We start from the raw sequence: 13,599 nt of genomic DNA on the forward strand, positions 1-13,599 counted from the left end.
CTTTCTTGGAGACTTCAACATCCACCTGGATGCCTCCTGTCCCCCCTCTGGACTCTTTCGCAACCTCTGCGACTCTCTCTCACTCTCTATTCTCCCGTCTGGGCCGACTCATTCTGCAGGGCACACTCTTGATGCCCTGATCTCCTCTGACCTTCCCCTCTCTGTCCCTCTCTCCACTCCTCTCTCCTGGAGTGATCACTTTCTCCTCTCCTCCCACCTCACCCTCCCTACCCCACAGGCAAAGCCACCCCCATCACTGCCACCTTCCTTCTCGGTCATCCGACCCATGAAGCGCGTGTCAGTTGAGGCTTTTGCTGCCACCTTCTTGCCCCCTCCTCCCCCTTCGGCTGACTCCCACCCTGACACAGCCCTCTCCACTCTCCACTCCGCTATATCTGATACTCTTGATATCCTTGCCCCTGTCATGAGAATCCGCCTGAAGCCCAAAGCCAAATGTAACTCCTGGTATGACTCGGATCTCGTCACCCTTAAGCGCAAGTGCAGGGTGGCAGAGAGGAAATGGCGTGCTTCATGTTCATCCTCTGACAAACTGGCCTGTCGCCTGCTCCAAAGGCAATACCGGCTCTCCGTTCTCACCAAGAAGAGAGCCCTTATCCAAGCCCGCATCTCTGCGGCATCTAACAATTCGGCCGAACTCTTTAAAATCTGCAAGGAGCTGGCCAACCCTGCTGCAGTCTCTACCTCTCCTGTCCCCTCCCAGGCCCTCTGCACGGCACTGGCCTCTCACTTCATTTCAAAAACTCAGGACATCCTGTCCTCACTCTCCTCCTATAACCTCCCCCCCTCTATTCCCTGCCCTTCCTCTGGCTCTTCTGCAGCCACCCCTCCTCTCTCCTTCTCTTCCTTTCCCCTTTTTTCTGCTGACGAGGTTTCAAGACAAGTCCGATCTATGAAAGTCTCATCAAAACAGGTCCACCCCTGTTCCTCCAAAACTATCAAGGACCACATTGACTCCTTGGCTCCTGCCCTTGCTGACTTCTGCAGTCACTCCTTCGCCTCTGGAGTCTTCCCATCCCCTCTCAAGCACTCCCTTGTGCACCCCCTTCTTAAGAAACCCTCTTCCGACCCTTCCTGCCCAGCTAACTATCGCCCAATCTCTATCACTCCCTTCCTGGGCAAGCTCCTGGAGAAACTGGCCATCTCCCAGCTTAATCTCCATGCTGAATGTGTTGGTAGTCTTCATGACCATCAGTCTGGCTTCAGAGCTGCCAGAAGCACGGAAACTGCTCTCCTGAACATCCGTGAGGACCTGCTCTCGAACCTTGACTCTAACATTCCATGTGTTCTCATTTTGCTTGATCTCTCTTCTGCCTTTGATACTGTCAACCATACCATCCTGCTCAACCGTCTCCGTGATAACCTCGGTATCACTGGTCAGGCTCTGACGTGGCTGACCTCTTTCCTCTCAAATCGACCCTCCCAGGTCCAACTGGGGTCTTTCCTCTCTGACATCTTCTTCTCTACCTGTGGTGTCCCCCAGGGATCTAACCTCTCTCCCTGGCTGTTCAACCAGTATCTGGCACTTCTTGCCCACCACATCGCCGCTCTCTGCCCCTACTTTCAGTGCTATGCGGATGATACCCAACTCATTTTCAGGCTACCCTCGGCCTCCTCTTCTCCTTCCCTCATCTCTGACTGTCTTTCTGCTATCCAGGAATGGTGTGCCGCCAACGACCTCTGCCTTAATGCCAGTAAGACTGAGATTCTACTCATCGGCACTCCCACTCCCTCCTTCCCTGCTGCTCTCTGGCCGGCCTCTCTGGGCCCTCTTCCTACTCCTACCTGCAAGGCAAAAAACCTTGGGGTCATCTTCGACTCCACACTCTCCCTCTCTCCTCACATATCCGACGTATCTAAGAAGTCACACTACCAGCTACACCTCCTCAGAGGTATCCTTCCTTTCCTCTCCTTCCCCCAGAAGCTCACTGTCTCTAGAGCCCTGGTTCTCTCTAAGCTGGACTACTGTAACAGCCTCTATCTTAATCTGCCCGCCTCTACTCTCCGCCCTTTGCAACTCATCCAGAACAGGACTGCAAGGCTTGTCCTTGGCCTCAAGCCCAGGGACCGTATCTCTCCAGGACTGAAATCACTACACTGGCTCCCAGTGACTGCGATGATCAAGTTCAAAACCCTCTGCATTGTCCACAAGGCCGTCTGGGGCCTTGGGCCAAAATACCTTCAACTCTCTCTTCCTAAATATCTTCCTTCTCGAGCTCTTCGCTCATCCGCCTCCAACTCCCTCAGGGTCAGCCGCTTCTCCAAACAACGAGTTGGGGGCAGATCTCTTTCCACTGCAGGGGCCTCCCTCTGGAACAGCCTTCCTACCTCCCTGAAACTTGAGGAGAACCACCTCCGGTTCCGGAAGCACCTCAAAACCTTCCTCTTTGCCTCCGCTTTCTCTCCCCCTCTCCCCTGCTAATACTACTGAAACTGCACTGAATCTGCAACTGGGCCATTCACCGTTCTCGGCCCAGCCACTCTCCCCTGCACTGCCTCCACGGCAACCCCTGCACTACGGGACTGTGTCTGTATCCATACAGCCCCCCTTCCCAGCACTTGTCTGCACTTACCTCGCACTTGCCACCAGCTGGCCCTTGTTATTTATCCTGTATGCTGTATGCTTATAACCCTGTACTGCACTTTCCCCTCTCCCTTCCCCCATGCACTTTTCCCTTCCCCTCTACCCTTGCACTTGCGCGATCTGAATGACACCTGGCCTAGTAAGATCGTTGTCTGTCTCCCCTTGTCCCCCCCCTGCCTCGTCGCGCCTTGAAACACTTGTGTATAGGCGCGTTACAAATGCCTTATCATATCATAGGCATAACTTGCTATGAGGAGAAAGCCACAGTTGCGCACTTGTGTTAAAAGGGGACAGTAGGCTGAACCCAGAGAACACGGGAGAAATGACTCAGGTTTACTGAGTGGAACACTCTGTGTCTTTGTGCCAAAAACAGCAGCGTCTTTTCGGTTAACAGCCGAACGCGCTAACCAATTGCGCCACAGAGACTCACTGGCATGTGTGTTCTGCCTTTGGCCTGATTGCATTGCTATTTTTTTCTGATTGGCAGAAAACCTGAACTTTTTTCTGAAAAAGGCATGCCTCTCTTAGCACTGCAGTGCATTAGACTGCTCCCTTGCTTCCCTGAGTCCCCAAATACACAACCACCTTGGGCACAATAGAAGACACATTCCAGCAGATTTAGCAAGAGTGCACCAAGGATTCTATATGTAGGTACCTTGCTGAGAAGCAAGACCTGCAGTTGCATTCTTCTGTTAAAAGAGGGCAGCAGAGTGCACCAAGAGAACTTAGGGGAAGTAGCTTATGTTAACTACTTGCCATGCTCTTTATAGATCCCTCTGTTTGACTGGGTGAATTCTAATTTCTGGGGTAGAGTAAGCAATTTTTGGATCTAGATGCTGTGCGCAACAGGAATGCTATATACTGCACTGTACTGCTACTGAAAAGTTACCAATTTTACAGGATGTTCAGGTAAGCTTTGTTTCAGAAAACAACTTGCTAGAGGCACTAAGACAGATTACTGGGACAAAGGAAGAGGGTTTGGGGATTAGCACTATGAAAGGTACAGTCACGCCCGAGACAACTCTGAGTGTCACCTCAAATTCTAAGAAATGCAAACTAGGGACCTACGCTTTTTATTGCCAGCGGATCTTTGTGTTCAGACAAATGTGCACGCCTCCCAGAGCCCCTTGCAATGCACTTAGGGAAAGGGGGGAAGGTGCTGTGAAGCCCTCTCGCTGACAATGTCTCTCTTGTCTATAATGTATCTATGAGAGAGAGAGAAATAGGCAATGCGAGAGTGAAAAAGTAAAATGGAAATGTGTCTACTGAGACCAGTATAAGGGGAAATCCTCACAATCCAGGACCGACAGTTGATTGGGAGGGCGCTTACAGGTTTCCGACACCAGACCGGTACCTGAACTCACAAACCCAAACTGCAAAGTGATGGGCATTGCCACTAGACTGCCGACCCCCTTTCGGGGCCCCAGCATATATCCTTTAGTCACACCTAGAGTTCCCAGGACAGTGCAGCATTCAGCGATTACACGAAAATATTGACAGCGCTAGGAGGCCATGCAAATGGCAGAGGTATGCTTTACAAAGCCCACGTAGCGTGCACAAAACAGCACATCAGTCAGGCCCACTTGAAGAGATGGTAAAGAGGAAATACGTCTGCTGCATCCAGTAAAACATAGAGATTGGCCTGCTTTAAAGGTTGACCATGTCCTTCATGGGTGTCTGTCAATATGATACTTCCCTGCTGCAAAGCTTACATTCGAAACGCCAGAACAACTAGGCCCAGAGCACAAAGATGCAGTCAGGTTGAAATAACGAGATACTGAAGAGCAATTTTGTATTTCAGAGTGGGAAAAGGAAGTATGACCCCGACGTGATTTGAACACACAACCTTCTGATCTGGAGTCAGACGCGCTACCATTGCGCCACGAGGTCCTTGTGGCAGTCCATCTGGTGTGTCTGATGACAGAATAAAGGTAGGAGACGTACATGGACCTGCAGAGCCTCATTGCTTCTTTAAGTAGACTGGCTAGGATAACTTCCTTCTGTGCATCAGTACACGCTGCAGCCAAACCCTTCCCATGAAGTCTTGATGTTTATGAATTGAATGGCAAGTTTTGAAAAACTAAAGCAAGCGAGAAGAATTGCTTACAGTTTATTGGATTTTTTGGACGTCAGCAGACGAGACCTGCGAGAGGTAAACAGAAGTTCATAGTTGGTCATGCTGAATTTTTGAGACAAAATGCATCGTCCCTGGGTGGGCTTGAACCACCAACCTTTCGGTTAACAGCCGAACGCGCTAACCGATTGCGCCACAGAGACTCAGGCAGTGCTTGCACTGGGGCCTGATTGGTGTGCTGTTTGCTTATGCTTCCCAGGCAACCTGAAAATATTTCTAAAATAGCTCTATTTCCCACAGCAAATCAGGGTATCAAGCACTTCCCTACCTCCCCTAATCCACAAACACAGGGGATTTAGTAGAGGACAGAGCCCATCAACAGTGCACCAAATGTCCTCTGTGTTGGCATAACTTGCTATGAGGAGAAAGCCACAGTTGCGCACTTGTGTTAAAAGGGGACAGTAGGCTGAACCCAGAGAACACGGGAGAAATGACTCAGGTTTACTGAGTGGAACACTCTGTGTCTTTGTGCCAAAAACAGCAGCGTCTTTTCGGTTAACAGCCGAACGCGCTAACCAATTGCGCCACAGAGACTCACTGGCATGTGTGTTCTGCCTTTGGCCTGATTGCATTGCTATTTTTTTCTGATTGGCAGAAAACCTGAACTTTTTTCTGAAAAAGGCATGCCTCTCTTAGCACTGCAGTGCATTAGACTGCTCCCTTGCTTCCCTGAGTCCCCAAATACACAACCACCCTGGGCACAATAGAAGACACATTCCAGCAGATTTAGCAAGAGTGCACCAAGGATTCTATATGTAGGTACCTTGCTGAGAAGCAAGACCTGCAGTTGCATTCTTCTGTTAAAAGAGGGCAGCAGAGTGCACCAAGAGAAATTGGGGGAAGTAGCTTATGTTAACTACTTGCCATGCTCTTTATAGATCCCTCTGTTTGACTGGGTGAATTCTAATTTCTGGGGTAGAGTAAGCAATTTTTGGATCTAGATGCTGTGCGCAACAGGAATGCTATATACTGCACTGTACTGCTACTGAAAAGTTACCAATTTTACAGGATGTTCAGGTAAGCTTTGTTTCAGAAAACAACTTGCTACAGGTCCTAGGACAGATTATTGGGACAAAGGAAGAGGGTTTGGGGATTAGCACATCTCCTATGAAAGGTACAGTCACGCCCGAGACAACTCTGAGTGTCACCTCAAATTCTAAGAAATGCAAACTAGGGACCTACGCTTTTTATTGTTAGTGGATCTTTGTGTTTCAGACAAATGTGCACGCCTCCCAGAGCCCCTTGCAATGCACTTAGGGAAATGGGGGAAGGTGCTGTGAAGCCCTCTCGCTGACAATGTCTCTCTTGTCTATAATGTATCTATGAGAGAGAGAGAAATAGGCAATGCGAGAGTGAAAAAGTAAAATGGAAATGTGTCTACTGAGACCAGTATAAGGGGAAATCCTCACAATCCAGGACCGACAGTTGATTGGGAGGGCGCTTACAGGTTTCCGACACCAGACCGGTACCTGAACTCACAAACCCAAACTGCAAAGTGATGGGCATTGCCAGTAGACTGCCGACCCCCTTTCGGGGCCCCAGCATATATCCTTTAGTCACACCTACAGTTCCCAGGACAGTGCAGCATTCAGCGATTACACGAAAATATTGACAGCGCTAGGAGGCCATGCAAATGGCAGAGGTATGCTTTACAAAGCCCACGTAGCGTGCACAAAACAGCACATCAGTCAGGCCCACTTGAAGAGATGGTAAAGAGGAAATACTTCTGCTGCATCCAGTAAAACATAGAGATTGGCCTGCTTTAAAGGTTGACCATGTCCTTCATGGGTGTCTGTCAATATGATACTTCCCTGCTGCAAAGCTTACATTCGAAACGCCAGAACAACTAGGCCCAGAGCACAAAGATGCAGTCAGGTTGAAATAACGAGATACTGAAGAGCAATTTTGTATTTCAGAGTGGGAAAAGCAAATATGCCCCCGACGTGATTTGAACACGCAACCTTCTGATCGGGAGTCAGACGCGCTACCATTGCACCACGAGGTCCTTGTGGCGGTCCACCTGGTGTGTCTGATGACAGAGTAAAGGTAGGAGACGTACATGCACCTGCAGAGCCTCATTGCTTCTTTAAGTAGACTGGCTAGGATAGCTTCCTTCTGTGCATCAGTACACGCTGCAGCCAAACCCTTCCCATGAAGTCTTGATGTTTATGAATTGAATGGCAAGTTTTGAAAAACTAAAGCAAGCGAGAAGAATTGCTTGCAGTTTATTGGATTTTTTGGACGTCAGCAGACGAGACCTGCGAGAGGTAAACAGAAGTTCATAGTTGGTCATGCTGAATTTTTGAGCCAAAACGCATCGTCCCTGGGTGGGCTTGAACCACCAACCTAACGCGCTAACCGATTGCGCCACAGAGACTCATGCAGTGCTTACTCTGGGGCCTGATTGGTGTGCTGTTTGCTTATGCTCCCCAGGCAACCTGAAAATATTTCTAAAATAGCTCTATTTCCCACAGCAAATCAGGGTATCAAGCACTTCCCTACCTCCCGTAATCCACAAACACAGGGGATTTAGTAGAGGACAGAGCCCATCAACAGTGCACCAAATGCCCTCTGTGTAGGCATAACTTGCTATGAGGAGATAGCCACAGTTGCGCACTTGTCTTAAAAGGGGACAGTAGGCTGAACCCAGAGAACACGGGAGAAATGACTCAGGTTTACTGAGTGGAACACTCTGTGTCTTTGTGCCCAAAACAGCAGCGTCTTTTCGGTTAACAGCCGAACGCGCTAACCAATTGCGCCACAGAGACTCACTGGCATGTGTGTTCTGCCTTTGGCCTGATTGCATTGCTATTTTTTTCTGATTGGCAGAAAACCTGAACTTTTTTCTGAAAAAGGCATGCCTCTCTTAGCACTGCAGTGCATTAGACTGCTCCCTTGCTTCCCTGAGTCCCCAAATACACAACCACCTTGGGCACAATAGAAGACACATTCCAGCAGATTTAGCAAGAGTGCACCAAGGATTCTATATGTAGGTACCTTGCTGAGAAGCAAGACCTGCAGTTGCATTCTTCTGTTAAAAGAGGGCAGCAGAGTTCACCAAGAGAACTTGGGGGAAGTAGCTTATGTTAACTACTTGCCATGCTCTTTATAGATCCCTCTGTTTGACTGGGTGAATTCTAATTTCTGGGGTAGAGTAAGCAATTTTTGGATCTAGATGCTGTGCGCAACAGGAATGCTATATACTGCACTGTACTGCTACTGAAAAGTTACCAATTTTACAGGATGTTCAGGTAAGCTTTGTTTCAGAAAACAACTTGCTAGAGGCACTAAGACAGATTACTGGGACAAAGGAAGAGGGTTTGGGGATTAGCACATCTCCTATGAAAGGTACAGTCACGCCCGAGACAACTCTGAGTGTCACCTCAAATTCTAAGAAATGCAAACTAGGGACCTACGCTTTTTATTGCCAGTGGATCTTTGTGTTTCAGACAAATGTGCACACCTCCCAGAGCCCCTTGCAATGCACTTAGGGAAATGGGGGAAGGTGCTGTGCAACCCTCTCGCTGACAATGTCTCTCTTGTCTATAATGTATCTATGAGAGAGAGAGAAATAGGCAATGCGAGAGTGAAAAAGTAAAATGGAAATGTGTCTACTGAGACCAGTATAAGGGGAAATCCTCACAATCCAGGACCGACAGTTGATTGGGAGGGCGCTTACAGTTTTCTGACACCAGACCGGTACCTGAACTCACAAACCCAAACTACAAAGTGATGGGCATTGCCACTAGACTGCCGACCCCCTTTCGGGGCCCCAGCATATATCCTTTAGTCACACCTAGAGTTCCCGGGACAGTGCAGCATTCAGCGATTACACGAAAATATTGACAGCGCTAGGAGGCCATGCAAATGGCAGAGGTATGCTTTACAAAGCCCACGTAGCGTGCACAAAACAGCACATCAGTCAGGCCCACTTGAAGAGATGGTAAAGAGGAAATACTTCTGCTGCATCCAGTAAAACATAGAGATTGGCCTGCTTTAAAGGTTGACCATGTCCTTCATGGCTGTCTGTCAATATGATACTTCCCTGCTGCAAAGCTTACATTCGAAACGCCAGAACAACTAGGCCCAGAGCACAAAGATGCAGTCAGGTTGAAATAACGAGATACTGAAGAGTAATTTTGTATTTCAGAGTGGGAAAAGGAAGTATGACCCCGACGTGATTTGAACACGCAACCTTCTGATCTGGAGTCAGACGCGCTACCATTGCGCCACGAGGTCCTTGTGGCAGTCCACCTGGTGTGTCTGATGACAGAGTAAAGGTAGGAGACGTACATGGACCTGCAGAGCCTCATTGCTTCTTTAAGTAGACTGGCTAGGAAAGCTTCCTTCTGTGCATCAGTACACGCTGCAGCCAAACCCTTCCCATGAAGTCTTGATGTTTATGAATTGAATGGCAAGTTTTGAAAAACTAAAGCAAGCGAGAAGAATTGCTTGCAGTTTATTGGATTTTTTGGACGTCAGCAGACGAGACCTGCGAGAGGTAAACAGAAGTTCATAGTTGGTCATGCTGAATTTTTGAGCCAAAATGCATCGTCCCTGGGTGGGCTTGAACCACCAACCTTTCGGTTAACAGCCGAACGCGCTAACCGATTGCGCCACAGAGACTCATGCAGTGCTTACACTGGGGCCTGATTGGTGTGCTGTTTGCTTATGCTCCCCAGGCAACCTGAAAATATTTCTAAAATAGCTCTATTTCCCACAGCAAATCAGGGTATCAAGCACTTCCCTACCTCCCGTAATCCACAAACACAGGGGATTTAGTAGAGGACAGAGCCCATCAACAGTGCACCAAATGCCCTCTGTGTAGGCATAACTTGCTATGAGGAGAAAGCCACAGTTGCGCACTTGTGTTAAAAGGGGACAGTAGGCTAAACCCAGAGAACACGGGAGAAATGACTCAGGTTTACTGAGTGGAACACTCTGTGTCTTTGTGCCCAAAACAGCAGCGTCTTTTCGGTTAACAGCCGAACGCGCTAACCAATTGCGCCACAGAGACTCACTGGCATGTGTGTTCTGCCTTTGGCCTGATTGCATTGCTATTTTTTTCTGATTGGCAGAAAACCTGAACTTTTTTCTGAAAAAGGCATGCCTCTCTTAGCACTGCAGTGCATTAGACTGCTCCCTTGCTTCCCTGAGTCCCCAAATACACAACCACCTTGGGCACAATAGAAGACACATTCCAGCAGATTTAGCAAGAGTGCACCAAGGATTCTATATGTAGGTACCTTGCTGAGAAGCAAGACCTGCAGTTGCATTCTTCTGTTAAAAGAGGGCAGCAGAGTTCACCAAGAGAACTTGGGGGAAGTAGCTTATGTTAACTACTTGCCATGCTCTTTATAGATCCCTCTGTTTGACTGGGTGAATTCTAATTTCTGGGGTAGAGTAAGCAATTTTTGGATCTAGATGCTGTGCGCAACAGGAATGCTATATACTGCACTGTACTGCTACTGAAAAGTTACCAATTTTACAGGATGTTCAGGTAAGCTTTGTTTCAGAAAACAACTTGCTAGAGGCACTAAGACAGATTACTGGGACAAAGGAAGAGGGTTTGGGGATTAGCACATCTCCTATGAAAGGTACAGTCACGCCCGAGACAACTCTGAGTGCCGCCTCAAATTCTAAGAAATGCAAACTAGGGACCTATGCCTTTTATTGCCAGTGGATCTTTGTGTTTCAGACAAATGTGCACGCCTCCCAGAGCCCCTTGCAATGCACTTAGGGAAAGGGGGGAAGGTGCTGTGCAACCCTCTCGCTGACAATGTCTCTCTTGTCTATAATGTATCTATGAGAGAGAGAGAAATAGGCAATGCGAGAGTGAAAAAGTAAAATGGAAATGTGTCTACTGAGACCAGTATAAGGGGAAATCCTCACAATCCAGGACCGACAGTTGATTGGGAGGGCGCTTACAGGTTTCCTACACCAGACCGGTACCTGAACTCACAAACCCAAACTGCAAAGTGATGGGCATTGCCACTAGACTGCCGACCCCCTTTCAGGGCCCCAACATATATCCTTTAGTCACACCTAGAGTTCCCAGGACAGTGCAGCATTCAGCGATTACACGAAAATATTGACAGCGCTAGGAGGCCATGCAAATGGCAGAGGTATGCTTTACAAAGCCCACGTAGCGTGCACAAAACAGCACATCAGTCAGGCCCACTTGAAGAGATGGTAAAGAGGAAATACTTCTGCTGCATCCAGTAAAACATAGAGATTGGCCTGCTTTAAAGGTTGACCATGTCCTTCATGGGTGTCTGTCAATATGATACTTCCCTGCTGCAAAGCTTACATTCGAAACGCCAGAACAACTAGGCCGAGAGCACAAAGATGCAGTCAGGTTGAAATAACGAGATACTGAAGAGCAATTTTGTATTTCAGAGTGGGAAAAGGAAGTATGCCCCCGACGTGATTTGAACACGCAACCTTCTGATCTGGAGTCAGACGCGCTACCATTGCGCCACGAGGTCCTTGCGGCAGTTCACCTGGTGTGTCTGATGACAGAATAAAGGTAGGAGACGTACATGCACCTGCAGAGCCTCATTGCTTCTTTAAGTAGACTGGCTAGGATAGCTTCCTTCTGTGCATCAGTACACGCTGCAGCCAAACCCTTCCCATGAAGTCTTGATGTTTATGAATTGAATGGCAAGTTTTGAAAAACTAAAGCAAGCGAGAAGAATTGCTTGCAGTTTATTGGATTTTTTGGACGTCAGCAGACGAGACCTGCGAGAGGTAAACAGAAGTCCATAGTTGGTCACGCTGAATTTTTGAGCCAAAATGCACCGTCCCTGGGTGGGCTTGAACCACCAACCTTTTTATTAACAGCCGAACGCGCTAACCGATTGCGCCACAGAGACTCATGCAGTTCTTACACAGGGGCCTGATTGGTGTGCTGTTTGCTTATGCTTCCCAGGCAACCTGAAAATATTTCTAAAATAGCTCTATTTCCCACAGCAAATCAGGGTATCAAGCACTTCCCTACCTCCCCTAATCCACAAACACAGGGGATTTAGTAGAGGACAGAGCCCATCAACAGTGCACCAAATGTCCTCTGTGTAGGCATAACTTGCTATGAGGAGAAAGCCACAGTTGCGCACTTGTGTTAAAAGGGGACAGTAGGCTGAACCCAGAGAACACGGGAGAAATGACTCAGGTTTACTGAGTGGAACACTCTGTGTCTTTGTGCCAAAAACAGCAGCGTCTTTTCGGTTAACAGCCGAACGCGCTAACCAATTGTGCCACAGAGACTCACTGGCATGTGTGTTCTGCCTTTGGCCTGATTGCATTGCTATTTTTTTCTGATTGGCAGAAAACCTGAACTTTTTTCTGAAAAAGGCATGGCTCTCTTAGCACTGCAGTGCATTAGACTGCTCCCTTGCTTCCCTGAGTCCCCAAATACACAACCACCTTGGGCACAATAGAAGACACATTCCAGCAGATTTAGCAAGAGTGCACCAAGGATTCTATATGTAGGTACCTTGCTGAGAAGCAAGACCTGCAGTTGCATTCTTCTGTTAAAAGAAGGCAGCAGAGTGCACCAAGAGAACTTGGGGGAAGTAGCTTATGTTAACTACTTGCCATGCTCTTTATAGATCCCTCTGTTTGACTGGGTGAATTCTAATTTCTGGGGTAGAGTAAGCAATTTTTGGATCTAGATGCTGTGCGCAACAGGAATGCTATATACTGCACTGTACTGCTACTGAAAAGTTACCAATTTTACAGGATGTTCAGGTAAGCTTTGTTTCAGAAAACAACTTGCTAGAGGCACTAAGACAGATTACTGGGACAAAGGAAGAGGGTTTGGGGATTAGCACATCTCCTATGAAAGGTACAGTCACGCCCGAGACAACTCTGAGTGTCACCTCAAATTCTAAGAAATGCAAACTAGGGACCTACGCTTTTTATTGCCAGTGGATCTTTGTGTTTCAGACAAATGTGCACGCCTCCCAGAGCCCCTTGCAATGCACTTAGGGAAAGGGGGGAAGGTGCTGTGAAGCCCTCTCGCTGACAATGTCTCTCTTGTCTATAATGTAACTATGAGAGAGAGAGAAATAGGCAATGCGAGAGTGAAAAAGTAAAATGGAAATGTGTCTACTGAGACCAGTATAAGGGGAAATCCTCACAATCCAGGACCGACAGTTGATTGGGAGGGCGCTTACAGGTTTCTGACACCAGACCGGTACCTGAACTCACAAACCCAAACTGCAAAGTGATGGGCATTGCCACTAGACTGCCGACCCCCTTTCGGGGCCCCAGCATATATCGTTTGGTCACACCTAGAGTTCCCAGGACAGTGCAGCATTCAGCGATTACACGAAAATATTGACAGCGCTAGGAGGCCATGCAAATGGCAGAGGTATGCTTTACAAAGCCCACGTAGCGTGCACAAAACAGCACATCAGTCAGGCCCACTTGAAGAGATGGTAAAGAGGAAATACTTCTGCTGCATCCAGTAAAACATAGAGATTGGCCTGCTTTAAAGGTTGACCATGTCCTTCATGGGTGTCTGTCAATATGATACTTCCCTGCTGCAAAGCTTACATTCGAAACGCCAGAACAACTAGGCCCAGAGCATAAAGATGCAGTCAGGTTGAAATAACGAGATACTGAAGAGCAATTTTGTATTTCAGAGTGGGAAAAGGAAGTATGACCCCGACGTGATTTGAACACACAACCTTCTGATCTGGAGTCAGACGCTACCATTGCGCCACGAGGTCCTTGTGGCAATCCACCTGGTGTGTCTGATGACAGAATAAAGGTAGGAGACGTGCATGAACCTGCAGAGCCTCATTGCTTCTTTAAGTAGACTGGCTAGGATAGCTTCCTTCTGTGCATCAGTACACGC

General features: G+C 48.0%; 5 non-coding genes across 5 annotated transcripts; all 5 read right to left on the reverse strand.

Annotated features, from left to right (window-relative positions):
* Positions 1-4,420: 4,420 nt before the first annotated feature.
* On the reverse strand, positions 4,421-4,492 carry TRNAW-CCA (transfer RNA tryptophan (anticodon CCA)). Its single transcript has one exon. It is a non-coding gene; the product is annotated as a tRNA-Trp (tRNA).
* Positions 4,493-4,805: 313 nt separating this feature from the next.
* TRNAN-GUU (transfer RNA asparagine (anticodon GUU)) lies at positions 4,806-4,879 on the reverse strand. The gene has a single exon. It is a non-coding gene; the product is annotated as a tRNA-Asn (tRNA).
* Positions 4,880-8,903: 4,024 nt separating this feature from the next.
* TRNAW-CCA (transfer RNA tryptophan (anticodon CCA)) lies at positions 8,904-8,975 on the reverse strand. The gene has a single exon. It is a non-coding gene; the product is annotated as a tRNA-Trp (tRNA).
* Positions 8,976-9,288: 313 nt separating this feature from the next.
* On the reverse strand, positions 9,289-9,362 carry TRNAN-GUU (transfer RNA asparagine (anticodon GUU)). Its single transcript has one exon. It is a non-coding gene; the product is annotated as a tRNA-Asn (tRNA).
* A 1,790-nt stretch (positions 9,363-11,152) lies between these two features.
* Positions 11,153-11,224, reverse strand: TRNAW-CCA (transfer RNA tryptophan (anticodon CCA)). Its single transcript has one exon. It is a non-coding gene; the product is annotated as a tRNA-Trp (tRNA).
* Positions 11,225-13,599: the final 2,375 nt, after the last annotated feature.

Source organism: Ambystoma mexicanum, chromosome 11, assembly GCF_040938575.1.
Source record: "Ambystoma mexicanum isolate Mex_15411 chromosome 11, UKY_AmexF1_1, whole genome shotgun sequence".
NCBI lineage: Eukaryota > Metazoa > Chordata > Amphibia > Caudata > Ambystomatidae > Ambystoma > Ambystoma mexicanum.